The 27,865-nt window shown below is 38.1% G+C and overlaps 1 pseudogene across 1 annotated transcript in view; it reads right to left on the bottom strand.

Moving 5' to 3' along the window:
* LOC306767638 (plasminogen-like) overlaps positions 1-27,865 on the bottom strand; it is a 43,753-nt pseudogene that overhangs the window by 9,394 nt on the left and 6,494 nt on the right. Inside the window, exons 2-3 of the transcript in view lie at positions 15,758-15,808; positions 1,762-1,873 (exon numbers count right to left, since the gene is read on the bottom strand). The product of the transcript in view is annotated as a plasminogen-like (transcript). The remainder of the gene's footprint in view (positions 1-1,761; positions 1,874-15,757; positions 15,809-27,865) is intronic.

Below are 27,865 nucleotides of genomic sequence, written 5' to 3'. Positions count from 1 at the left end.
ATAATTAGATAGTTTTTTTTTTTTAAACATGTAGGTTCCAGTCTGTCCATATTTGATGTGTTATTAAATTACAAGTTTGATTAATGACAAAGACCCTTCTTAAATGTTTGCCTACCAGTAAAAAAAAAAAGTGCTTTTTGTCATTTGTCATTAATTAAACGTGTAATTTAATAACGCATCAAATATGGACAGACTGGATCCTTCATGTTTAAAAAACTAATTATGATTGTAGTTGTTTTATTATTTATTTTATTTAGAAAATATTGAAAATCTTACATACTCCACCTTTAATGTGTTTTGGGTCATTAACTAAGGAATCACTTTGAACAGTTCCTTTGGTTTTTCTGCTTTATTCATTTTAGTTCATGCATTAAAAGCAAAACCTGGTTCATAGAAAATTTTACCCTGAATGTATCCTGACTTGTTTGAGCAGTAAAAAAGCAGAAACAGAAGGTGTTTTGGTAATTAGGCTAATTTCCATTTTCTTCCTTTAATACCAAATACACAATTACAGAAATATGTATAATCAGTAATATCTGTTTGTGGTATCTTACCAGGGCTGATGAGGGCTCCCAGGAGGAAAGCTACCTTGTAAAAGTTCATGTTGAGCTTCTTACGCTAGCAGCCCATTGTCGACTAACACAGAAGTCAGTTCTGATTTGCTGTTGGGTTCCTTTTAGCGTGTCAGGAGGGCATACAGGACAGATCGGTTATTAGTCAATCATTGGCTCATCAAAGACAGCAAAGTAGCAAAGGGAACAAATCCTTATTTGGAAACTGGACAGTAGGAGGAGAGTAGATGTTGTTTTAAATGTATAAATGATGCAACTTAAAAGCAAACTTACTCCTAACCTACCTCCTGATGAGCTGCATTTATTCTTCAGTTAACCTAAAGCTAAGAAGGATCAATGCTATACATAAGATGCTAAATTTACTTTCTAGGACTTTTCTAACAGTCATGTGTGTTCGCATAGTCTTGCTTCACTTTCTAGCAAATCTGTTCTCAAACAGGTGATTCTGAGTCATTATTAATTTCACAACCTTGTTTTAATTTACCTGTCGGCAAGCTCCGCCCACCCTGACGGTAGCTTTATTCCTGTACGTAACAGCGGTGAGGACTGACGATCGGTTCTGATACATAATTCTGCACGACTCCAACACTCTAAAGCATTTACTGTTTCATGAGAAATAAAGAATAAATCAGCATTTAATTTGCAAAACTTCAGCCGATGATGATGATTCTGAAACGGGCTAAAATCGACTGACCATCCTGTAATGTCACGACAAAATTTCTTCTAATTTCCCAACCCGTCTATAAAAGCCCCAGCTGACACAAAACAATATTTTTGCAGCAACAAGATGCAAACTGGCATAAATCAGCATGTGATGAAACTGAGTAAGCAGAGTACAAAAACAGAAGTGTGAGGCGGGGCACTGTCAGCAAAAACCTTCACATGATTCATCTACTGTCCACTAAAGCCTCATTAGAAACAGTCTCCAGCTGTCAAGGAGCCTGGGAAAGTATTCCTGAGGACTATTTAGTGAAGTTACAAGAAAACCTTGGAGGGTGATAAAACAAGATAATCACACTTTTTATGCATTCATCTTTTTTGCTGTCTATATTTTAATGTGTCAATAAATTCACACACTTATTTACAGTTTTCCTGACATGTAAAAGAGAAAGTTGGCTCAAGACTTCAGCACATGAGGATCCGTGTAATACCTATTAATGGCCTGCAGAGGGTGCTACTGATAACCAACCTTGAAGAGCTTTGCCTCCTAAAGAGGCCTTGATGCTTCGCCCCCGTCACCTGAGCTGACAGCTGGAGAAGACGATTATACTGATAAAATGACATCCTCACTGCTGCTACTCCTGTAAAAGGAAAGTGAAGACAAATGAGTGAATTGCTGAAGTCAATAAGGTAATGTTGATTGGAAATTAAGCAGCACTCCTCACAGTGATACTCTCAATTACAATCATATTTCAAGTGTTTATTCGCATTCAGAGGTCAAAATAATGAATGGCCATTATCAAGCACGATACAGCTGGAGTGATTCTGCTGGGGCAGATGGTTCAAGGGACTCAGGAGTGCCTCCATGATCCTCAGTAATTCTTTTGTGAAGGAAAGTCTGGTTTTACACCAACATTTATTCTGCTTCCCTCAAAGGCCAATTCAGCTATTGAAAATAAAAAGTCACACTTTTATCTAAAAGTACACAGACACAAAAATGTAAGAAAACATTTCCCTCCAATGTAAAACACTGCTTGAGATTAATTTAAAGGCTTCAAAAGCTGGCCTTGATGGGGGATAAAGTGATACATCCAAAAATCCAACACAAAAGCCGAAAGTGTTGAAGAAGCACTAGCAGATACTTTAGCTGTGAACTGAATAGTGTTCTTTTATCAGTGCATGGTCAGAGCATGTAATGCTCTGTTGAAAAAGTTTTCGAATTCATTCACAGGAGTCACGCTGTTGTGTTTCCTTGCATACTTCTGCTTGGCAGCTCTGACAATGTCAATGTCAACGTCAACATCTTTGGTCCAGGGTGGAAAAAAAAAAAAAGAAAGGAAAAAGTCAGTTATTCTAAATCGCCTAAAATTTCCTCTTGCACCACTATTCTTACAGACTAATTACAATAACAGATCACTTCTGCTGTTTAGTCAATATTGGGGTAAGATTAGTTAATTTGTTTTCATCATTTAGGTCAGAATCATTTATAGAAAAAAGGGCAAAAAAATCTGAAAACAGTTTGATATTTTCAAATAGATCCCAAAGAGACTGAGCAAATATTCCAGTTATTGGTACAAGTTATTTAAAATCTTTTATTTTTTTGCTCAGCACTTTAAACATTTGCCACATTTTAGGCATCTTCTAACATTGTGTCTGAAAACAAGGCAGCGTGTTGCTTTTTTGTTTTTCAAATGATTTTATTTTGTTAAAAACAAACAACAAAATTAAAGTCCCATTAATCATCAGCTTTTTGTCACAGTAAATGCTTATGACGCCTTCCTAACAGTATTTGGTCCAGCTTTACTGCCACCATTAAAGCTACTAAAACCACATAGAAATACAGTTCTATCAGGAGGATAACAGGTTTTCGCTGTATGGGTTGTTATATGTGAACTTATTGGATAGCAGAGGCTGGGATTCTGTTTTGCAAGTCATCTCCATGCCGTGAATTTGTTCTGCTCATGCACTAAACCAGATGATTCCAGTCAGCACAGTAACTTAACCTGTTTTTGTGTCTGAGCAGAACAACTATGCGGCATGCAGATGACTCGCCGAGGCTTTTTGATCCACGCCAGTTACTGTTGTTGCAAGAGGTGTTCAAAATGACGAGGCACTGAAATGCATCATTCATTTGAATATGATAAATGATTTCACCGTTTGATGGGAGTCATTCTTACACATTGTCCCTTAAACAATGACATACTCAGAGCTATTTTGAAACCCTAAGATGAACTTTTAATGGATTCGTAAGTTCAAAAGTATAATTTAAGAAAAGAATTGTCCCTCAATCTTATAACCCTGTTCATCCCAAAAGGGGATTTGGAGATAAAATCACCCCATCTTTTTCTTCAATCATATTGTTCCAGGGCGAACACTGGCTTTTGGTCGTGTTCTGACAACTGGAAGGTCAGTTTATGAAGTGCGACCACAATAATACTTTACACAGGAGATAGAGAGTGAGAGGTGTGGGCTCTGTGGCATCCAAGGTTTCTGTTCAATCAATACCTGCCCGTCAGACCTCAATTTGGAAACATCTCTCTTCTTAAAAAATAAAAATGTCTTCTCCCTTCAGTTGAAACTCAGGGTTATTTCTTTATTTCTATCCTTTTTATTCTATTTTCTATCACTATGTCCAAACAATGACAAAACCTTTTTTTACACACTATTTCAAAGACAGGTGTGTTTAAATTTCTTGTGTTTCTCTGACATGTCCTTCTTCAGCTCCTGTGTTACTAAACTTACAGTTACAGTCATTTGTAAAATGCAAATAAAAGCAGAATGCAATGATTTGCAAATCTCATGAACCAATATTACTTTTCAGTTTACTATTTAGTTGAATTGTTTCTCCAGCTGTTGCTGCCTTTGTTGCCCAGCTTCTTACAGTATATCTCACTCGCAAGATCTAACATGTATTGCATGTTCTTCCATCCATCCATCCATTTTCTAAATCGCTTAATCCAATTCAGGGTCACGGGGAAGCTGGAGCCTATCCCAGCTGGCTTTGGGCGACAGGCAGGGTACACCCTGGACAGCTTGCCAGTCCATCGCAGGGTTGCATGTTCTTATGTGAATGATTTCGTTGGTTTGTGCATCATTGCAGCGTTATCATTTATACTTTGTAGTTATTTTATTTTTTAAAGAAATCTGCTCCAAAATATCACCCATTCCCCAGAGTTTGGATATTTCATTTTGCTACACTTTGGTCATTTCTAACCTGCTCCAACAGACCAGTTATTCAACCAATCAATAAGATTCCTGTTCTTAAAAACTTTTGCCTCAGTGTGTTTTCTCTGCATCTCCTCTTCCTTGTCACAGTCCACCTTTGCCACAGTTGTTTTATTGAATTATTTACCTCCCTTTAAACTGTGTTATTCTCTCGTGTTGCTTTGATAGATCACGCACAGCATTTTGTTTTAACTGTGGTTGTTTTAAAGAGGTGTAGACAAAGTTTAGTTTAATTCCTAACTCTGCTTATCAGCACAATGAGGTGCATTTATGAGCTGACGCATCAGAGTCTAATTCTTTTGAATAAATCTCTTCTTTCCATCCATCTTCCACCATTTATCCAGATCAAAGACAGCAGGGGAAGTCATCACAACTGAACTTTGCCAGATTTCCACACTTTGACTTCCCATAACAAATGTTACTCTTGCATCCTGTCTCTTCTCTGAGCTCTCTCCAGCAAATAAAAGTCTGTCAGATGTTGACTTACCTCTTGCTCTGACACTTTATCTTTTCTTCACTTCTTCTGATGACTCTTTTTTTGCTGCATCAGCCACAGCGTGTATTCAGAACGAACAGTGTGCTGGTTCCATGTGTTACATGATGTCCTGAGCTGGAAATTCAATTCAATTCAACTTTATTTGTACAGCGCCACTTCACAACAATGTTGTCTCAGGACACTTTACATTCACATCATTTCAAGCCAATTCATACATATCCTATAATAGAAACCAACTGATTGTATTGAGTCATGACATCGATCCAATCTCCCATCCTGAGCTGCACGCGGCGACAGTGGGAAGGAAAAAACTCCCCTTTAACAGGAAGAAAACTTCAGGCAGAACCCGGCTCAGGGAGGGCAGCCATCTGCCTCGACTGGTTGGGGTGGAGAGGACAGGAAAGACAGATCAACATGTACAACTGCACTTATTCAGGAAGACCTGCAGAAAAAAGGAGAAATAAGTAAGGAAAGAAAAATTAAGTATGTTCTTTTTAGTCTCTGGATGCTCCAAAGCAATGACAGTTTTAGGATCGTGCATCATGGATGTCAGTGTGTCATTAAAACAAGTCAGAATCAGAGTTTAAGGGTTATAAACACAGCATAGCTTCCAGCTCATCTTGTGGTGACCCTGAACCATTCCCATGAACAGCCCTTATGTTTCCTCTTGATGTGGAGAGGCAGTGACTCTACACCAGCCGACCATCTTCTCACCTCATCTCTGTGTCCCTTCATCTGTCCATACTAAACATCTAAAATACATCAAAGCCCATCAGTTCTCCCTGATGTCATTGTGGCGTTACAAGATTTACCATTACTACCTAATAGTTTCCCAAATAATATTAGAATCACTGATATTGATTATGGGTTTTGGTCCAATCAGGTTTTTAAGCATCATTCTTCAGTTCCACACTTCGATCAAATTATGGTTTTCTGACTCCAAAACGACCGAGGTAGTGAAGGATGATTAGTCTATGACTGCTTACAGCCCAGGTTTTTATATTTAGTTTATAAAAAGATTAAACTAGAAGCGTCTTCTTTTCTTGCTAACAGGAAAAACAGCAGTGAAAATGTAGTTTCTTTAGTAAAGGTGTGGAATTTCTAAATGAATGTTTTCACAGCCTCTTCTTTCACGTTTCCTTCTAATCTGCAGACTACAAAGCACGCTAGAAAAATTAATTATAAAAACTCTTCTTTATCTACGTTTGTAGTTCTTAAGCTGAAGTGTGATATTATACCCGCAACGAAAAACAGTTGAAATAAAAAGGCTAAGAAATTATGATCTGCTCGTCCACAAAAACATCCTTTTTCCTCACACTGAATGATAATTGAAAGTTTTTCTTCTGACTGACCAGCCTATCAAGCCCAGGAATGTATCATGGTCATTCTTTATTGTGGATATGAAAAACCTCATTTATTGCTCCTTCAAAAAATTACCTCTTTGTGAGTTTTCAGTGACAACCTCATTGGACAGAAGGTCCTGGCAGACAGATGCAGAAAAACAGTTTTTAAACATTGTTCCCATAAATTGAGTGCATTTTTTCTTTGATTAAAGCATCTCTTAAGAGACTTGCCCTTGACTAGAGCATTGTGCAGCGCTGTGATTTTGAAGGATGTGTGATTAAACACTGCACGCCTCTAAAACTACACACAGCACAGGTATTTTATGCTCTGCATGGCCGTGGATTTGGAAACGGCTGCACACAGATGTGGAAAATGAAAAAATTAGTGAAAGCGTGTCTTCACCTGCCCAACTCCCACATACTACGTCAGCTTACAGTGGGTATGTGTACACATCAGTTTCAAACTCTGTAAAGTGGCCTAGGGTGACGTTGTGAAGTGGCACTATACAAACAAAGTTGACCTCCTCTGCCTCCCCCTCCAACATGTCTGTCTCCTGCAGTCAGGTGAAGAAACTGAACTGGAACAAGGCTGCATGTCTGAATGGTTTCAGCCCCAGGGTTCTGAAAACCTGCTCAGGATTCTTCAGCATCTTTTCACCACCAGACTGAGTCAGAAAAGTTGTATTGTGTTGTGGAAAACACCCTGCCTCGTTCCCGCGCTTAAAAAATGCCAACCATCTGAACCAAAGGACTCCAGACAGCTCACTTTAATATCTTACAATGTGAAAGTCTTTCACGAGCTAACCTTAATTAGCAATTGAACACTTTTAGCGTTACTAGTTACCTGTAATGGATGGGTGACATGTTCTGCCTCTTGCTTGGATAGACTCCAGCTTCCCTTGATCCTGGATTGGACTAAACAGTGGAAAAAAATGGATAATTTGCTTACTATAACAGGCTTGGCGTTGAAGACACCATCTACCTGCTTCAGAGAGCCCAGTCCAACCTGGATCAATGTTTGGGGATCAAATTCTAGTCATTTTTAATTTCCCTATTGGGCAACTAAGTGTAGAAAATATCAAAACATCAAACAATAAAATCCACTCGCACACATCAAACATGTTTGTCTAGTGCAATTACCAGTAAAAACCAGTGAGGAAATAAAACCATTAAAAGGAAAAGGAGAACGGAAACAATTCTCCAGATGCATAAAAGTTAAAAATACTAAACACTGAAAAGAAATTGAAAAAATAAAAACCTCCCAAAAACGATCAATAACATCATAAAAAGAATAAAAGGATCTGTAGCAGTTTAAAAATGCTTTTGCACGTGGAACAAAGGCGTCTTTCAGTTTGTTGTTAGTCCTGGAAATGGAAAAGGGTTCAGAAACCTTTCCGTGATTATTTGATGTTGAATATTCTCCAGCCTCAACAGTCTCTTCAAGACTTCACGCCTCGTGTTGTTTCAGGAGGAGCACAATGCATCTCCATGTACAAGACCACAAATATAGTGCTGCACAAATATGCACACATGCACACACTGAGTCCAATGTACCGAGTCCAGCTGTCTCAGTCTCTGCCATTACTGTAAGAGAATACCCCCGGCCAGCGCTCTAACCCACTCTATCAATCTCTCTCTGTTTGACAGAAACTATGCCCACCTGTTCTCCCACAATCCACACACAGACACTCCGAGGCTAGAGCTCAACGTGCCACTCCGGGCTTAAGGTTTGGGCTGATTGTGGCTAGTTTGCTGTGTTCCACAACTGTCAAAATATCCTGAATGATAAAAACTGTTTGATTTCCGACTGATGACAGACAGACCCTACTGGTTGGAACGCCCACTTCCCGTTTGGGAAAAGCTTTTAAAGCAGAGGCAAGGCAAGCTTATCCATGTAGCACAATTCAACGAGGTGATTCCAAGTGCTTTTAGAGACATTAAAACATTGGAAAATAAGCAGCATACATTTAACATTTTTAATTAAAAAACGAGAGAAAAGAGAAAGGAAAGGAACATTAAAAAAACAACAAAAAAAAAACAATCAAAAACATGATGAAGTTTATAAATCCCAGCTTGAAAAGATGCTTGTTAGGACTTACATATAAAAAACAACTGAAATGAAGCTGAGAACAGGTTAGGTCTTATACCTGGATTTGGATCAGATGATCCGAGGCTTTCAGACACGTGGAGCATAGAAGCTGAATGCAGCTTCTCCATGTCTGGTTCTGACTCTGGTTCTCCATGTCTGACATGGAGAACTCTGGTTACCAGACATGGAGGACTCTGGTTCTCCATGTCTGGTAACTGATCGACCGGGTCCTAAACCATTCAGAGCTTTATAGACCAGTAATGGAGCATAGAAGTCTATACTCTGATGGACAAGACGTGAAGTGTAGAGACTCCAGACCTTATGGATAATCACAGCACTAAGAAGAAAAGTTTTTACTGACAATGAAGGAAATAATCCAGATATTAAACTTTTCCAACCTGAATTACTGTTTGGTCATCTGGTTAAGAGCAACAAATGAAATTCTTAAAAAAAACTTCAAATACAATAGAACCGAGCAGCTCATGCTTAAATGTTACGACAGGACAGATGTCATCTTAATGCATTAGCATTTCAACTGGTTATTGGTAAAAGACTATTGTTCTCACTACTCACTTTCATCAAGAGCATCTCAGCAGCAAGAACGTATATAATACTTTATAAAAAAAACCTTCAGTTCAGTATAAATATACATGGTATTGTACAAGACATGCAGCTGGAAAAAATGTTATATTACATAAAGCTAAGACTAATGTGCTGAAAAGGACATTATGAGTAGATATGTATGTATGTATGTATATATACATGATTGAACATGAATACATATAAATCTTAACAAAAGGACTCAGGAAGAATAGCTGCAGCCAGCTGCTGCAAGCTGATGGGGATCCATGCAAAGGGGATAATGAAAAAAAAAAAGGAAGACTGTTTATGACAGGGATGTTCAAGGTCAGTCCTCAATGGCCGATGTCCTCCAGGTTTTCCATGTGTCCCTTTTTCGACACACCTCACTCACATCAGTTGGATCCAACAACCAATGAGGTTCTGCACAGCAACGGATTCATTTTAATCAGGCCTGTTAGAACACACCTGCATGGAAAACCTGCAGGATTGTGGCCCTCAAGGACCGGCGGTGTACAACCCGGATTTATGTAGTGTAGCTAACATATGTAAATAGGGAAGCATTTTAGACACTTAAAGGTGGAGTATGTAAGATTTTCAATATTTTCAAAATATGTTAACTAAAAAAATGACTGGAGAGATGCTCACATTACCAAAAGTATTTATCTGACCAAGTCTCACTGTCTAATATCAAGCCAAAAAAGGCATGATCTTGGACTCTGCAAGAATAATTATTCTTAACTATTAAAACCCTAAGATTGTGGCTTAAAGGTGGAGTATGTAAGATTGTCAATATTTTCAAAATAAATTAACTAATAAAATTACTACAATCATAATTAGATAGTTTTTTTTAAACATGTAGGTTCCAGTCTGTCCATATTTGATGCATTATTAAATTCCAAGTTTAATTAATGACAAAGACCCTTCTTAAATGTTTGCCTACCAGTAAAAAAAAGTGCTTTTTGTCATTTGTCATTAATTAAACTTGGAATTTAAGAACGCATCAAATATGGACAGACTGGAACCTACATGTTCAAGAAACTATCTAATTATGATTGTAGTTATTTTTTTAATATATTTTGAAAATATTGAAAAAAAAATCTTACATACTCCACCTTTAAAGTCTAAATGAACATAAACAATAAAAATAACAAACAAATTGAAATGATTTCAACATCATTAAATTATGTTCTGTTAGAATTAATCACAAGATTAATGGACTAAATTTGTTTTCAAACATGGAATCTGAGTGAAATTACCTGAATCAACTATAATAAATACAACTGGAAGGAAATACGACACATTAGTTGGAAAAAAATGACTGAATTTGTTGAACCAAAACATTTTAAAATGAATTAAAAATCAATTTGACAAAATGCCCAAATTAAAGCATCGTGAATTACATTTATTTTTAGCAAAGTACATTAATTTTAGAAAAACATGTTAAAATTCAATGAGTTAATCACATGGACTCACATTTCTTTCAAACCTATAGTAACTGATTCTACGGCAGAATCTGCATTATCACAAAAAATTCCTAAAATTTACACCAGTGAACTATGACCCAAATACACCAAGCAACCTTGTCTCAAAGAGAGTAATATTCTCTGAGCATCCAGAAAAAGGCTTTATGTTCTTAAGCATGTATTTGTTTGTTGCATCGCAAGCAAAGGTGGTAATTCCTGGTCCAGAAAGTTAAAGTTCTGCCATGTTTTTGGATCTACCTGTACATTTAGAACAGGTGTTTTCACGAACAGGCTCGTTTACCTGGTAAATAAACTCTGCTCATTAAATTCAGATTGTTTGGTGACTGGTTGGAGCAGCTGCTGGACAGGACCAGGAATTACCACCTCTGATAGCAATTAACTGAAATAACTAAAAGTATTGCCTTTCATACATGCTATTGTCTTCTGCTCGATTACTTGTTTTTATGTGGAAGAGGCATAATTGTAGCTTAGAGCATTAAGCAAATAAATTTAAAGGGAGCTACAGCTCCACTTTTATTTTCTCTCTTTTAAACACTGAAAATGTCATTGATGGTGATTTTAAATTCAAATTTCTGCAAGTATGAATGCATTTCATCACAGACTACGCTGGAAGTAAAATATAAAAATATTTTTTTAAAAAAAAGAGAAAGATTAGAGGAAACATGTCTGCTATATTTACTTGCTGCATCTCAACTGTTGCAGTGTTTTAAGTGAGTCGGTGTCCGGTTACTTTGCAGGCTCTCAGCTTGTTTTGTCAAAGTCTGGATGAGGAACAACACAAACCCCCTGCAGCCTGAGAAACGGCAAAATGTTTTAAACACTTTCAACTCAATTTTATTTATAAAGCCTTTTAAAACAACCCCAGCTGAAACAAAGTGCTGTGCATAATTAGACAAAAGATTACAGTATGAATGTACATAGTAAAATATAATTATTTACTGTTTAAAGAAAATATTTTAAAAGAATAAAAAGTCTAAAAGCAAAACTAATGAATACACTAAACAGAAAAAGTCTCATGCCAGGTTGAATGACAACAAATAAAAGTAGGTTTTAAGACGAGTTTCACAGAAAAATAAACACCTACGTGCATCATTTCACTGCATATTCTGTACGAAGAAAAGGATGGACTCTGTACAAATGAAAACCTACTTCTGAAGTGATTTAAAACTGTGACAGGAGCTACTATTTGTGTGAAAAGCAGCTATTTTAAGTGACTGTATGAAGGCTTTTTAATCCTGAAGGGACACAGCTGGTTTAGTAAAATCAGCTAAAACTTGACTATTACTTTTAGCGTAGCTCAAAGCACCAGGAATGTAACAAAGACAAATGACTGAATCAATCCATAAACAAATAAAACATACAAGTATAATTCACCAGTATAGAAGTTCAGAGACAACTGGGGAGAGTGGTCGACTAAAAGTCCTGAGAGCTTGAATTGAAGTACCCTTCTGGATGAGTGTTTCATCTCTCATCCAAAAGGTTTCTTCACTTGTAACATGACTGGTAAAGAGATCCAGGCTGATAATATTTGACTTTTGAGGACCAATCCCCCCCGCAGGTTGTTGGAATCATTGCCACCTGACAGCTCATACCTGTCCCACCAACATGTGATGGGTTTTGGTCACTAAACTTAGCGTGAACGGTTTCTAAACTGCCTGAGGAGACTGTACTGTGAAAGTGTGGGACAGATGAAACCCAAGGCCACCTTCCCCCGTTTAATGTTGTTCTTCCCTGTTAACATAGATGGTTTCTTTCACTCGTCTCCCAAACTATCTACCCTTCCTGTCAAAAATGTGCAGACTATGGTCCTGAAAAGGGTGTCCCTTGCCTTTGAGATGGACTGAAGCTTGACCTGAAGAGCTGTTCCTCTCTCCTCTCTGTTGCACCATGTGTGTAGCTGTTTATTTTCTCCTTTGTAGAGGTCTCTGCACTCTTCACTGGACTGGACTGCTTTTCTTCTCCAAGAAATGAGTTTGTCCAGACACTCCAGCCAGATACGAAGAGACCATTTCCTTGTATCTGTTCTTCAAAATGTTTTCAAGAGACTACAAGAAAATTAAGTTCTTATGACCATCTATACCAACATATTGCCTTGCAGTTTGGGAAGAACACCCTCCGAATGGTGCAGGAGTATGAAAGGAATCAGAGGAAGTCTGCGGACCATCCAGACCACTTCTGTTTCAATCTCAGATGCAGACAGCAAAGGCTTCCCCCCATCGGCAGGTGTATGACACATTTTTACCATAAAAAGCCATTGAGCAAAAAAGATTCTTCTGGAATCTCAACAACAACTCCTGAATAAGAGAGTAAGACTGATGCTGCATCACACTACAGGTTATAACACTGGAACTCCTCACCAGTCAGTTTAAAACGGAGGACTCCTTCAGGATGAACGGTGTAACATCTTCCAGAGACAAACAAATCCCGGTGCCTTTAATTCAAGCTCTTAGGCTTTTCAAGCCATGGATGACTGAAAATCTACACCCACATATTGACAACCAAGAGCCCAGTGACATCATGGGAAAGGTCAACTTAAATTCAAGGACTGATGAGGGAGTCTTGTGTGTAGCTGGTCTGACTCGTCACCATCTTGCTATACGAGGTCTACATTGGCTCTGTTGATGAAAGATGAAGTGAAGACCGCTGGGGACCACACTGTGTAAAATAAAATGTCATTAGTAAAGGAACTTACTATGATCATCCTACATCATGCACACCTCTTTTTGGTGGAGATGCTAGCAAACAAGTGTGCTGAGTTACAGTTCATACAAACAAAAACACAGCACAACAACTTAGTATCGGCTTATTTCCAGCTCAAAACATGCCTCAGGAATTTGTTACCCTGTCATTAGTTATAATGAACATATTAAAAATTGAGATAACATCCATTTAAAACAAATATTGTCCATCATAAAACTGAACATAACAAAAAATATGAATTCCAAAACATCATAAAACAACTAGTAAGCTCTCACACCTGTTTAAAATAAAATGTCATTAGTACAGGAACTTGCTATGGTCAGCCTACATCATGCACACCACTCCTCTTTTGGCATGCTACCAAGTGTCCTGAATTATAGTTCATACAAAAAATACAGAGTATAACAATATAAAAACTCAACATGGACTTATATCCAGCTCAAAAATTGTTAGTCACTTATTAGTTACAATGTTATACTTCTCAATATAATAAAAAATTAAGAACACACTAATATGTTCAAATAAATAAATAAATTCCAAAAACACAGTAAAACAATTATTAAGCTGTCATACCTGTTCAAGAAAAAAATTCATCAGCACAGGAACTTGCTATGCTTTGGCTTCATCCATTAAAAGGGCAAAGACCAAAAGAACCGACGGACCACATGAGAGAGACCAGATACATGCTGCTACAAGCTTAAAGTCGACAGCTGAGCAGGTTTCCATTTAACTTTTTAACAGGATAAACATACAGAATTATCATTAAAAGCAGGAATGACTGACTGAAGAGAATGACTAGAAGAAATTTAAACTTTATTTTCACATTTGTCGCGTTTTCCAGGATGAAACACTTCCTCCCATACTCTTTTTTTTTTTTTTTTTTTTCCAACTCCCTCCCATACTCCCCTATCTTTAGCAGGGCTGCACGAGCAAACTGAGGAGCGGAGCGCCAACAGGATGTGACGTCAGAAAAAGAAACCAGAAACACGTTAAAAAAAATAAAAGGTCCATAACAAGATAAATTCATTAAAGAAAAATACAAAAATTACACAGAACAAAGAGTAAAAAAGTGAATATTGGTGAAATATGAAGTATTTTAACATACCTATACCGAGCAATATGTAACATAAAATGTGATTCATGGACAGCTTGTGACAAATAGTGATGCACATATTAGGTTCAATACTCCTTGCTATGTGGTAATCTTTTCCAAAGTCTCCAAAATTATTTCTATTACCTATTCTTAAAGCCACTTTAAAGAGTTTTGTTTATTTGTTTGCTATTTGGCAACCCTACAGTTGTGCAACAATAGAGAAAGCAGACACCAAAAATGTGCAATCACAGTGTGATATTACAGGATTCAACAATGTTACAACTCCATCATTTATTATAAGATATGCACTAAAAAAAAACACAAATAATCAAAACTCCTTTGTTTTTGTTTTTTTATTTACAGTTCAACAGACCTTACCAGCAGAGTCAGCAAACCAAACACAACACAGAATAAGACAAATCAGTTATAAAAGAAAAAAAATAGCAAGGAAATTCTACTCTTCCCTACAGCACCTGCCGGCAGTAATATAGTTCATTCTTGCTAAAAAAAAGAAACTATATCTTTTTTGCTTCTTTCTTCTGACAGCAATGTCTGAGGTCTCTTCAAATTTATCTGCCATGCTGTATTTATTTATTCATTCATTCATTCTCCAAACCACTTAATCCAATTTAGGGTCACGGGGAAGCTGGGGCCTATCCCAGCAGTTTTAGGGCGAAAGGCAGGGCAGCTCGCCAGTCCATCGCAGGGCCACACAGAGACAAACAACGCTCACACTCACTCCTATGGACAATTTAGAGTTGTATTTAGTCAAATTATGATAAAGTACATGAATACAATTTGATATACTTCAATATTAATATTCTATTTTAGTGTGCATTGCCAACAGTGATTTTTCTTTTTTCTTTTCTTTTCTTTGTTTATTACAGCAAGTGTTATCTATTTGTTGGTGTCCAAAATAATTTTCTAGCTTTGCTTTATTCCTATGTCATTTTTCAAAAATGTAAAGTAAAAGAGCTTAGAAAAAGCAGATTCGAGGTACCAGTAATGTTTTTGACTATTCAACTTTTACACCATCCATCCACATGTCCTGCCACCTCTCCATTCATCCATCTATCTTCAATACCTGGTTAATCTAATTCAGCATCATAGACTGGTAGCTGCTATCAGGCAAAAGGCAGGGTAAACCATGGACAGATTACAGTATGCAGTATAAACTTAAACTGGGCACAGACATTAACATTTTCTAAATCTGAAGATTTTTATTTGTTAGAAACCACACACATGAAGAAAAACAATCAGGCATTGAACAGTTTAGGTCATACTGTGTGGTATGCTCCAAAAACTCTCAGCAATACACAACATTCACATAACAATTCTGTCTCCCAGCTGATCTAGAATCTTGTCCTTTGAGCGAGAAATTTAACAAAAATGAAGAAGAAAAAACACAGCAAACAATAAAAACACAATAAAATCCCAAACTAAAAAAGAGAAAAGACTTTGGAACAAAGTTTGTAGACAGCACAAACTTCAACTGAATAGTCTGGATCAGTACCTGCTTCTTGTTCCCCAGTCAGTTTGCTCTCCTCTTCATCTGCTTTTTGTTCTACATCACAAAAAAGGATCATTTTACAGGATAGTCTAAGACTAAAGATAATCAGAACATTGCCTCTTTGGTTGGTGAAGAGGGGGAAAAAACAAGACAAAAACAGCTAATAATCATCATGTAGGCCCTACTTTAGAAGAGCAATGACTGATAATTAAATAGGAATATGTGGGCATTGAATAAAGTGAAAGCAGCAGCAAATAACTACACAATGTATTTAAACTTAATGGAAAAGACACTTGATGTGTACGTGGAGGACAAGTAATGAATTAGAAAATGTTAATAAATAAATAAATAAAAAGTCATTCAGCAAATGTTCAGCTCACATCCACCATGCACAAAAGTCAATAGCATTTAATACCTTTAGCACAGCCTGTGATTCATCTTTTTCAGAGTAGGCAAACATTTTTATGCAGCCCTAATGGTGAAAGAAAGATGGATTGATGTGGTGGGTGTTGGTCTGAAGACACTCAGCAACAATTCAGCTCAATATGATTTTGGTTTTGGACCAACAAACAAGCAAGAGCAACTTTTGACATGGAAAGTGATTCAAAAAGGGGGAAAGGGAATACTTTTCAGTCTTTATTTAGAGTGAGACAGTGTTTACATCTTTACATGTAAACATACTCCTCCACTTTATAGAACATACTTTTCTACAGCTGTGATTTCTTAAGGGCTTTAAGGTCTTTAATTCCCAACTTAAACATTCCTTCCGTGTTGTAGGTTTTAAACCAGTGATCCTCTGATCTAACCTTTAGGTCACAGCCACCCCCATTGGAGTTAAAAATACTTCAGACAAAAGAGAGTGAAGGCTTTTAAACTCCTCCTCCTCTTCCCCTTTCACCATGGCCATAGATCACCTGTCCAACCAGATTTGGTCATCTTCACACCTCACCAATCACTCTTCATCTCCTCCCTCTTCTGCTTCTCCTACACCTGTTTGGTCCTCAGCTCCATTAAGAACACACACAAACACACCCTGGGGCCCAGAGGTGCTTGCTAATGCTTGTGCGACTCAGGCAGGAAATGGGGTGGAGGAAAGGGGTGCGAAGAGGGTGTCTTCTCAGATTACCTGTCCAGGTAAGTTAGTTTGTTTACTAGTACCTCCCAGGCTGAGACACAGAGAGCTGTCTAGGTTTGTGAGGCTCTGTTGATGTTTAAAGGGGTGATACTTGATCTACAAAGTCTTTTGCTGGAAGATTCTATGCATCTCCCTCACACACACACACACACACACACACACACACACAGTTACTCATGCAACAGTGGAATAAGTTTCCCTTGTAACTGTTTTATAGTCCCTCAGCTCAGAAAATAACCTGGCAGAGACTTGGCATGCCGCAGCACACAAGGCGCCTGTCTACACAAAAATAAAATTATAGTCATTGATGAAATCCATCTATCGTCCTAGATAAGACTTGTCAGTGTAATGTTGGCAAGAGCTGAAGTACAGAAGAGACTGAGCTTTCACAGCCTCTGAGAGATGTGCAGACAGCTGAGCAGGAGACATCTTTGAAATGACGTAAAAAGGAAAACACTACCTCAACACTCAAGTCATCAAAGCTGATTCACCCACAGTGGTTTTTCCTGAATCTGAAATGGTTCATGTTTCCCTTAAAGTGTCAAATAAATTCAAGTTGTAAATATGAAAGATTAAAATAATCACATAAATACAATCACGTCAAAATCATAAGAAAGTGATATGTTAGGTTGTGTCTGTAATGAGTTACCGTGAGGATCCGTAATTACAGCCACACACAAGGAGTTCTGGACAAATGACCAGTTTATTGGCGAAGGAGTATGAACAGAAGATCACTCCGGGTGACTGGTCTGCTGAAGAAACCAGGCTCCAGCTGGGAGGTAAACGGAATGGCAAATTACTCGTCCAGGCAAAGACAAGGCTCGGAGATCCAAAGACAAGCAGGGTCGGTAACCAGAAGATCCGCAAAGTAGAGGTGTTCGTCGAGGGCAAGGCAAGGAGGGTAATCCGGGGGCATGAAGCAGAAGGTCGGCAACTGAGGAACAATCCGTAGAACGCTGGAATACAACTAGACACAAGTCTGATTATTATCTGGCAGAGAAGGAGCGATTGGAGGGAGCTTAAGTAGGCAGTGAGAAAAGGAAACCAGGTGAACTGAATGAAACAACAGAGGCAATTAGGAAGCCAGCAGGTGGATCGAGTTACCAATGATGAGCGCCAGGAGATCAGGATGGCAAAACATGACAGTGTCGGTTTAACACTGACTGACAGAAGTCAAATCAGCTCAAATAAAACACGTGGCGCAAATATAACATAGTTCATTTTAAATTGAGCAAACTGATTAAGTCTCACATACTCTCACAATTTTATACTCTAAAACCTTTAAAGGGGACTTTTTCACCCAAATTTTGAACTTCAGGTCTATTTAGAGTGTCTAAGTATCTCACAATGATAAATGTATGATTAATTCCACATAAAAGTCAGAGGCAGGTTTTTAATTTCTTCTTAAAGTTTTATATCATCTAGTTGAGAAAAAACTATCACACAGTATAATGCCCTGTTTTTTAAAAGACAAAATCATCAAAGCTGTAATGATTTGAATATGAAGGTTTTCAGGAACATTTTTAAAATGTTGGGACCTAAAATATCACTACAATCATTACTGGAATGTGCAACTTCCTGCTCCAAAACAGTCTCCTCCAAGTCAGTTTAAGCCTCCACATTATGAGAGCTCAGATGCAGCATTTGCTGTGCATTTAACCTTTCTGCCATGACGCCATTTACTAAAATGCCAACTGAGAGACCTTTTAAAATGTTAGGAACCCTACAACACCATCACCAATGAAAGGTGATTGGTTAGGATGTATTTTAATGATGCAGAGAACAGTTAAGCCTGTTCCATCCTCCACGAGAAGCGAGAACTTTTTTCCTTGTTCTCAAGGCGCCGAGAAGAAAATGACGTCATTTTGTTCTCGCGGACGTGTTTGAGGACAGTTCTTGACACACCGGGCTGGCAGAACTTTTTTCTTGCGGGGCTGCGAGAAGTATCATGTGATTGGTCGGACATTGGAGGTGGGCGTTGTTAACACGGAGAAAACATGAAGCGGAATTGCTGCTTCCGTGTGTTTGCTGTTGCCGGCAAAACGAATCGTTTTGATAAAACAGCTGATCGAGCTGGTGAGAAAGTACGAACATTTTACATGTGGCAATAAAACACTCGGACCCAGCCGCGTGCACGACCCGCCCTGCCGCGTGCACAACCCGCCCTGCCGCGGACGAAGCTGCTTGTTAAATATGAAACTAGAAACTCGGAGAGCGGAAACCTCCACCAAGCACAATGTTTAAGAATCCTTTTAAAACATTCCTGGATCCAAACGGTGGTCCGGATCACCAACACAATTTAATCAGTTCTTCATTTTTACATTTGCAACAACTCTTGAAATATTTATAAAATCCCTCTGTAACCTTTTAAGTTATCTTGAGCAAAAAGAAGCCGGGGAAAACAACCTCCTCGGCGGAAGTAACAACCAGGTTCATTGCACATAAAGCAGAGGTCTACCCCCAGCAGTGATCCCTCCCCGCTGCAGACGTGCTTCTCGTGGAGTATGTATGGACCTGCCGAACAAGATGTTTTTTCTTGTTCTTGCAGCCTCGAGAACAAGAACTCAGTTCTTGCTTCTCGTGGAGTATTTAACAGGCTTTAGCTTACAGGCAGCTAACCTGATGCTAATACATAATTATACCATGGTCTGGGTGAATGCTTGATTCCGATTGGTTGCAGGGTGTATGTTAAAAAGTAATATAGGACATCAGTAAGTGTGGCTCTGTGCGGTTCTGATGTCACCCTGCAGCGGAGAAGCAGACCGTGTGTGTGTTTCTCTGCATATATGCTCCAGCAGTTACACCAATTTCACAGTGATCTTCAAGAATAATAAAGGTCTGTGCTGTTCGCATTTATATTTTTCCATGGCTGAACTTTTCTTATGCTGTTATAGAAACCACCATCGCACGTCCTCCCCGATTTCCTTCATATTGTGAAGAAATATGCATTTCAGGCAGAAAATCACCATATTTTTATTGGAATCCATTAAAAGGAGGGGGACGGGACTTCCGTTCAACATTCTTATCTTTCAGGCTCGATCATATGACAGCACGCCATGCGCACACCCTCGCTCACATTCATACACACCGAGTTCCCTGGACCACACAGTCACACACATCCCACAACACTATCCTATTTCACAATCATCTGTGATTTGTTGCAATAGTATCTGCTGCCGAACAAGCTGCAGGTGCTGCTAACAGCGGTTATTTTGGCAATGCCACAACATAGACAGAATAGTCTGCTCAGCGCTTCTGCTAAAAAAAAAACAACAACTTGATTTTAACTGTATAAACAACATTAGTGATTGATCTTATATTATTTCCTTTGTGAGTGACAATGGTGTAAGCAGGATAATGCCCTCCAAAGTGTCCATTATCAGAAATGAATGGACTTTGCAGACAGTTCATGCCTCTGCGTCGTCCATTAATTTCTAATAATGGACACCTCATCAGGTATTATCCCCTATTTGTAGGCCTCTTTATAAGTATGAGTGGTGGAACAGTTAACTTATTAGCAGATAATCTGATGCTAATCCATCATTGTGGGATTGTTTATAAGTGTTAGGGGTGGAGCACTCAGTTTACTAGCATCTAATCTGACGCGAATCTATTATTGTAGGCCTGTTTATAGTTGTGAGGGGTGTAACAGTTATCTTACTATCAGCTAATCTGATGCTAATCCTTGCATGTCTGTTTAAAAGGATGAGGAGGTTGAACAGTTAGCTGTTAGCAGATAATCTGATGCTAATACATCATTGTAGGCTTGTTTGTATGTATGAGGGGTGGTGTCACCTTTGCTTGCCTTACAGTACATTTCAGGCCATCTTCACAATTCCGTAAAAATATTTCTCAACTGTTAAACAGACTTCAAGCAACAGCTGTCAAAATGTAGTTCGTTTCCATGCTACATTTCATTAGTTTAATCCACACTTTCCCAACTAGGAGATGTGAAACACTATTAATTGCAACATAGGAGAACCTGAATCAAAATACATTGGTAAACTTAGATTAATCTTCTTTTAATCATGAGCATGGAGAACCACCACAAACCACAGCACAAAGTATAAGCTTGCTTTCTTTGCACGCTTACAGTTTCCATTTTTCCCTTCAGCTGAAATGAATAAAAATCACATGTAGGAGGTAAACAAATCTCAATAACAGTCAGTCAGTCTGTGTTCAGCAGCAGGATTTGTTTTACCACACAGCTGACAGTTTGGCAGTCTGAGCTAGCATAACAAGGCTGCAGCTGTGTTTCCACACGACTTCTCCGTCAGCTGAAACACATTTGGTTGGTTCATGACAAGTTGATCAACAATTTTAATGATTTTTTAATGTAGTCTGTCACACAGTTTGTTGATGCAAGTATTGGTCACAAGTGTTTGTGTTGCTGAGAGAATGAAAATGGTTGAATATTTCTGACACTTGGCTAGCTGTTCTCCTTAACTGCATTCCAAAGTGCATACAATGAAAACATAATATGCTAGCGATTAAATAGTACATTGAATATTGAAAACACAGAGACATGAAGGGAAGTTAGGAGAATGAGAATGAAACACACAAAGTTTAGTGTAGTACGGCAGTATGGCTTTGCTGTTCTTCTATGCCCATCACCACTGCTGACTGGTTAGTTTATACTTTAGTTTGACTAATATGAACCACATGTCATCTGAGATGGGGTTAATGGAAAAGACGACGGAGGTTACAGAGATAAACCACTAATGAGTCCAAACTCTGCAAGTTCTTTATCCTTTAAGTAAGTCTGAACCCTATGAAAGTATCAAACAAACAAAATGTTTAATTAACAACAGACCTTGTGGTGAACAAATATTTATATGTATGTATATGTCCACCACAAGGTGGTATATGTATGTATTTATATAACTATATATATATATATATATATATATATTATTTATATAACTATATAACTATATAACTATATAACTATATAACTATATATATATATATATATATATATATATATATATATATATATATATATATATATATATATATATACTGATATTATGGAGAGAAAAAAACATTTAGGTTGTTTGTTTTGGTTGTCAGAGGTTCCATAGTGTAAACAATGGTACTTATTTTCATTCTTAGTCCTCACTTTCTGTTCCTTTTCTCATCTTTTTTTGTTCATCACTCGGCTCCTCTTTCTCTTGTGTCTTTCTTCTTGCACCCAAAATGTGGCAAACCGTGGCAGAAATGTGGGGAATGCTGCAGGAGGAGGATTGGCTCAGCATTGTTAAAGGACTGTTCCGCTCCGTCTCTCCTGTAAACAGACGTCAAAGGAGGAGAAATCCGATAGTGTCACTTAGTTCTGATCTGCTCCAACTACAGAGATCGCACACCGAAGAGCGACGAACATGGAGGAAGAACCCTACATGTATTTACATAAATAACTATATGATGATCATGGAAAACAAAGTAAGTAAAGTTACTGGAAAAGGCAGGAAGATTTTTTACTAAGTTAAACTAAAACTTAGTTCAAATTTTATTCTTCAATATTTGTTCATTTTAAGCAAGAAATATGAGTGAATATAACTCTTAAGAACAAGCATTTGGCTGATATCCTGACTCCCACCATCATCAGCCATCAATGACTTCAACAAAAAAATGTTGTAATTTGATTTTTCTTGTTTCCACTTTCTCCACAAAGGTAACCACAGTGCATGCCTGAACTTGTTGCTGCGAGACAGAGATTCCTGCTGAAAACGAGTTCCTGCTGCTGAAGGAAACCCGACTGATGGAAGCGATAAGACGACGAGTTAAAAGAAAGCACTCAACTATGAGATACGTGGTTGGTTATCTACTTTATCCCAGCAGTTTATCTTATTTTATTTTAATTTAGCTTTTGCCTAAAAGAAAATAAATAAATAAAAGTGAGACAGAAAGAAATGGCAACAATAAAGGGAAATATACTACAGATTATATGCTATCTTTTCCATAACTGAGGTGAATTTGCATCTTTCCTCTGAACTGAGTTCTCTGAACTTCATATGATGATGTAAAACTTGCTGATCTCCCTCTCTGGTTTCGTTCTGGGCATCATTGTGGTCTGCTACAACCTCTTTTGTTGACTTTCACACTAAATTAATAAGGACACAATAACAATTTACCCTGAAATAAATCTCAATATTCATCATTTGTACAATGTTTCCTCAAATTCCACTTAATATTGTACAAAATTTTATTTCTTTAAATATCACATATTATGATTTATTATTTAAGAAATTTTGGAGAAGTTGTTGTTTTTTATCACAATTTGTTTACATTTCCAGCCATCTACTGTAATTTAAGAAATTCTTGATTTAGCATAAACTGCCCTGTACTTTTATGAAGTGACCCGGAAATAAAACTGTTTCATAATGTAAAGTTTGAAATTTACAAAACTAGACGTTATATGTCAGAAAAAGCTTTTATGAACAAAGTTAAGTGACTTAAAAGGATATTGCTGTGAAGTGGTGCTTCACAGAAGAAGCTGAATTGAATAGTTTGTCCTCTTCAGGTGCAACTTCAAATCAATCAGATTCAACTTAAATCTGGCAGCAAGAAATAGGTAGAGAAAAGTATATCATCTATTTATGTATTTATACTGTATATTATAAATACCTAATATTATTCAGATTTGAAATCAGTGCAGAATGGGTGAATATATACAGGTGAATTTGACAGTTACATGCTTTGTTTTGCAGAAAGGTAGCTTAAGCAACAAAAGGCTGAAGAGAAGTAACAATAATCTCTGAACAAGGCTTCCTTGAAATAAAATGTTCAAAATAATAAAATGTTTGTTAAAAAAAATAATTAAACACACATCTTTGTTGGAAATCACATATTTAACTACAGAAAAAAGGCAGCAAATCCAAAATCATTCAAAACTATAATAGCACTGTGAAAATAGTTTTGCTACCTTAAATATCAACATTTTGGATAAAAATTGTTTTGTTTGTTTTTTTTAAGAGGATGTGAGTGATATTCCACATTCACTCTCACACACACACACACACACACACACACACACACACACACACAGGCAGACAGGCAGACAGATAGATGAAAATTTACAATGATGAGACCAATTTAACAAAGGCTGTCTTCATGTCTTAATAGATAATTATTAGTACGACTCTGAAAGCTGACAATTCTCATCCTGTTTCCTTGAAAACTGAAAGGAACCGACTGCCCCTGAAGAATGCATGCGGTTCGTGTGTGCGGCTGGCAGCCACTCGGTTTATTCGAGAGTTAGGAATTAATTGAATGAGTTGTTAATGTGTAGTAAATGTGGAGCGAATGTGGTAGCAAGTGGTTCTGGAGCTCAGAGGAATTAACAGGCCTCACATTCCTCAACAGGCAATGAAAATTTCAGAGGGGCAGGCAGAAGCAGGAAGACGAGAGGCGACTGAGATGAGATAAAAAATCAAGCTGCTGATTGCTGTGGAAGTGCATCACACCAGCAGAAAATGGCAGGAGGGTTTGAATGACTTTAAAAGTGATGACATCTAATAACACAATAACAGAAAAAGTTTTATTCTGTCCATTTCAACTAATTGTGATGGCATAAAATGGTGTAGGCGTTTCTTATTTAAGTCCTAAAAAAACTTTTGTTCATTTGGTGTCAAAAGGGAGGAACGACAAGCCGCTATCCAAACTCATAAAACAGCTTCTCTTGTGTCAGAAGAATATCATTTCAGCTGGCTGAAGCTAGCATGACTCATGTGCAACAGGACCTTTAGGAAGATGTTGCAACAATTGATGCATTCAGGTTCAGGTCCAATTTAGAAGACCAGTTTATTTTGTATGAATCTGAGCGAGTGGACATGATTTGTGGAGTACCTCAGGAGTCAATCCTTGGTACTCTTTTGTTCAACTTGTATATGGTAGCAGGGGGTCCTGAGGTGTTCCGATGCCAGCCAAGATAAAATCCCTCCTGTGGTTCCTTGGTCTTCCCCAGAGTCTCCTTTGAAGTGACCGAAACACTCCATCTCGCCAGGGAGGCGTCCAGGAGGCATCCTAACCAGATACCCTCACTGGCTCCTCTCGATGCAGAGGAGCAGCAGCTCTACTCTGAGCCCCTCGTGGATGACTGAGCTTCTCCCCCTATCTCTAAGGGAGACTCGGCCACCCCTCGGAGGAAATTTATTTCAGCTTTGTGTATTTGTGATCTCATTCCTTTGGTCACAACCTACAGCTTGTAACCATTTGTGAGGGTAGGAACATAGATCGACTATAAATCCAGAGCTTCACCTTCTTACTCAGCTCACTCTTCACCACGACAGACTGGTACAGAGTAATACTAAAGATGCCACATTAATCTGCCTGTCTATCTCCCATTCCATCCTTCCCTCAGAAGACCTCAAGATATTTGCATAGTTGAAGCTCAAAAATGCCCATAAAGACTGAGGTGCAATGTTTTGTTGTCCTTTTATCATTTTTTTGTATAGTGTTCGTATGGATAATTACAGGAATCTTTGCTCTGGAGTTTTACAGCCAAAGTACAGATGTAAAGCTTCACTAAACTGATCACTAATAACCTGAAATCACTCTGAAGTGGAAATAATAGAACAAACAAGGACCAGCACCTCAGCTGTGTGATTTAGACATTATGATGCTAATGAGTAACTGAAGCGAAGCGTCAATTACATTCATTCCCACTTTGTGCTTTGATTATCAAGCTGCTCTTGTCCTTGACCTCAACACTGTTTTTCACTCAATTAGTCCAACATCGTGCCTTGCTATTCTCCTGGAGAGCTGAATAAGCCGTCATGTCTTTGTGTGTTTGTATAAAGGGCTTTGGAGAGCAAAAACAGAATTAAAAACACAAGTGTTTGTGTGTATTGACAGCAAAAGAAACTGAACCTCTCCACCCTTTTCATGTCTGTCGTCATTCAAGTCAGAGGCCGATATTAATCAACAGCTGTCCTATTGGCACTTCACATACACACTCATACACACACCCTGAAGCCCTTGAGAAACAGAACATATGGCTGAAATGGACTGTCTTTTGTTTGACTGTAAAGTTTCTTTTCTTTCCTTCATCTGCAGCACATTCCCTGCTCCTCTCTCGTATGAATAAACAAAATTTAAATTTCATCCATTCATTGACTGCTCTTTTTGTCTAAATGTGCAAAAAAAAAAGCAGGTTTGCATCTCACATTTCATCTTTTTTTTTTTTTTTGCATCTGGTGATGCTTTTTGTAGAATAAATACATTGCGACTGAATTTAATGTTGTGTTTACTGTTCTCAAATGATCGTGGAATCGTTATGACCAAGCGAGTCCCAATGTGAGTAATCTCTTGGCAAAATTCTTTGAGTGATCTTAGTTTATGCAATAAGGTGAAAACCATCCAGAGTTAGGCTGAAAATGTGCTCTTACAAAATCAACAGAATCAACTGCATAAAAACAACAAAAAAGTTTCAAAGATAATATTTACAGTGTGTTTGGTTGTTGCCCACGTCTTTTCCACCATGATCGCAAAATCGACTAAATAACCTCCGTCCCTATTGATATTTTCCCCATTTTGTTTAAATTCTACAAATTTGACTGCTCAGTCTAATGTTCCCACTAGTGGAAAGTTCCTGTAACAACTGTAGCACACAAGTGTGTAAACAATTAAGCGAATGATAAAGCACATCGATTACTTGAGGTTACAAATACTTGTCAGTAGATGCTACCTGTGCTGAAACTACTTTTGTTACTTCTCATTCATTCATTTATTTTCTAAACTGGAAGGAAGCTGGAGCCTTTCCCAGCAATCATCGGGTGAGAGAACTTGCAAACTCCACACAGAAAGAACCTTTCCCTCACACAAAAACTTACTTCTCTGTGAGTGATTACATGATAATTTACAGAGTCATGGATGGTTTTGGCTACTTTTCAGAAGAGTTGCGTGATATAAGTGTGGCATGTCGTGTGAGCTGTTCCTATTGATGTTTGCCAGACAACAGAAGATGACTTCACCGCCTTCTGCCCGGTTGTATGCAACCACCATCCCTATTGATGGTCCTCAGGGCTCTTTTCCTGATCTACTAGCTTCCCTGACCAGTGGTGGTGCCTGTTACTTTCAGAGCAGACAACCTTGGCTTTTTCCCTCCCGTTTTCTCTTTGGCAGTGATCAGATTTGACTGAATTTAAACTCTTTTGGTCTACTTTCATTTTAGTTGCCCATGATAGTCTGACTATAGTTTCAATTGATGACGTTATTCTTCTTATCTGTTTTTTGGATCTACTAATAACTGCTTGGGGTCTAAATAGGTTTGGGGCTTCTCTTGGTGTATTGTGTATTGCAGGGGTGCCCAAGTTCAGTCCTTGAGATCTACCATATACAACCTTTAGATGCAACCCCTGTCCAGCACAGCTGAGTCAAATAGCTGAATTCCTCTTCTGCATATCATTCAGCTCCGCAGAGGCCTGCTAACGAGCCGCTTATTTGATTCAAGTGTGTTGGAAAAGGGTTGCACCTAAAAACAGCAGGATGGAAAAACTCGAGGACCGGATTTGGGCACCCTTGGTGTATTGTGTTAATATTTTAATCTGAGTCTTAAAGGTACAGCCTGTCAGAAATACTGACACCTAGTGGTTAAGATGGACATAGAAATTACATCAAATATCAAGCACAGTTGTGAATGCACAGTGGCTGTCATTGGCCAAAATTCCTTCCAGACATAAACATCCTCTTCGAGGGGATGAAGTGGCCTCTGGTAAAAGCACTACAGGTTCGACATTACATACATGTGTATTGCCTTCTATGTCCTCTTTAAGGCATTACTTATCCCCTTTGCACATATCAAAAAAAGCCATAACAGCTGTTTAAGTGGTGAGGGTTCCTCACCACTGGTCCTCAACGGCTGCAGTCCTTCACATTTTCCATCTGTCCGTGCTCTAACACACCTGAGTAAAAGCAAATGGATCCAACAGCCTATCAAGCTCTGAAAAGTGACTCGTTTATTTCAACTAGGTGTT

The sequence above is a fragment of the Telmatherina bonti genome (genome assembly GCF_933228915.1).
Source record: "Telmatherina bonti genome assembly, chromosome: 16".
NCBI lineage: Eukaryota > Metazoa > Chordata > Actinopteri > Atheriniformes > Telmatherinidae > Telmatherina > Telmatherina bonti.
Note: the sequence above shows the minus strand (reverse complement) of the source record. Positions and strands in the feature narration are given on the sequence as shown.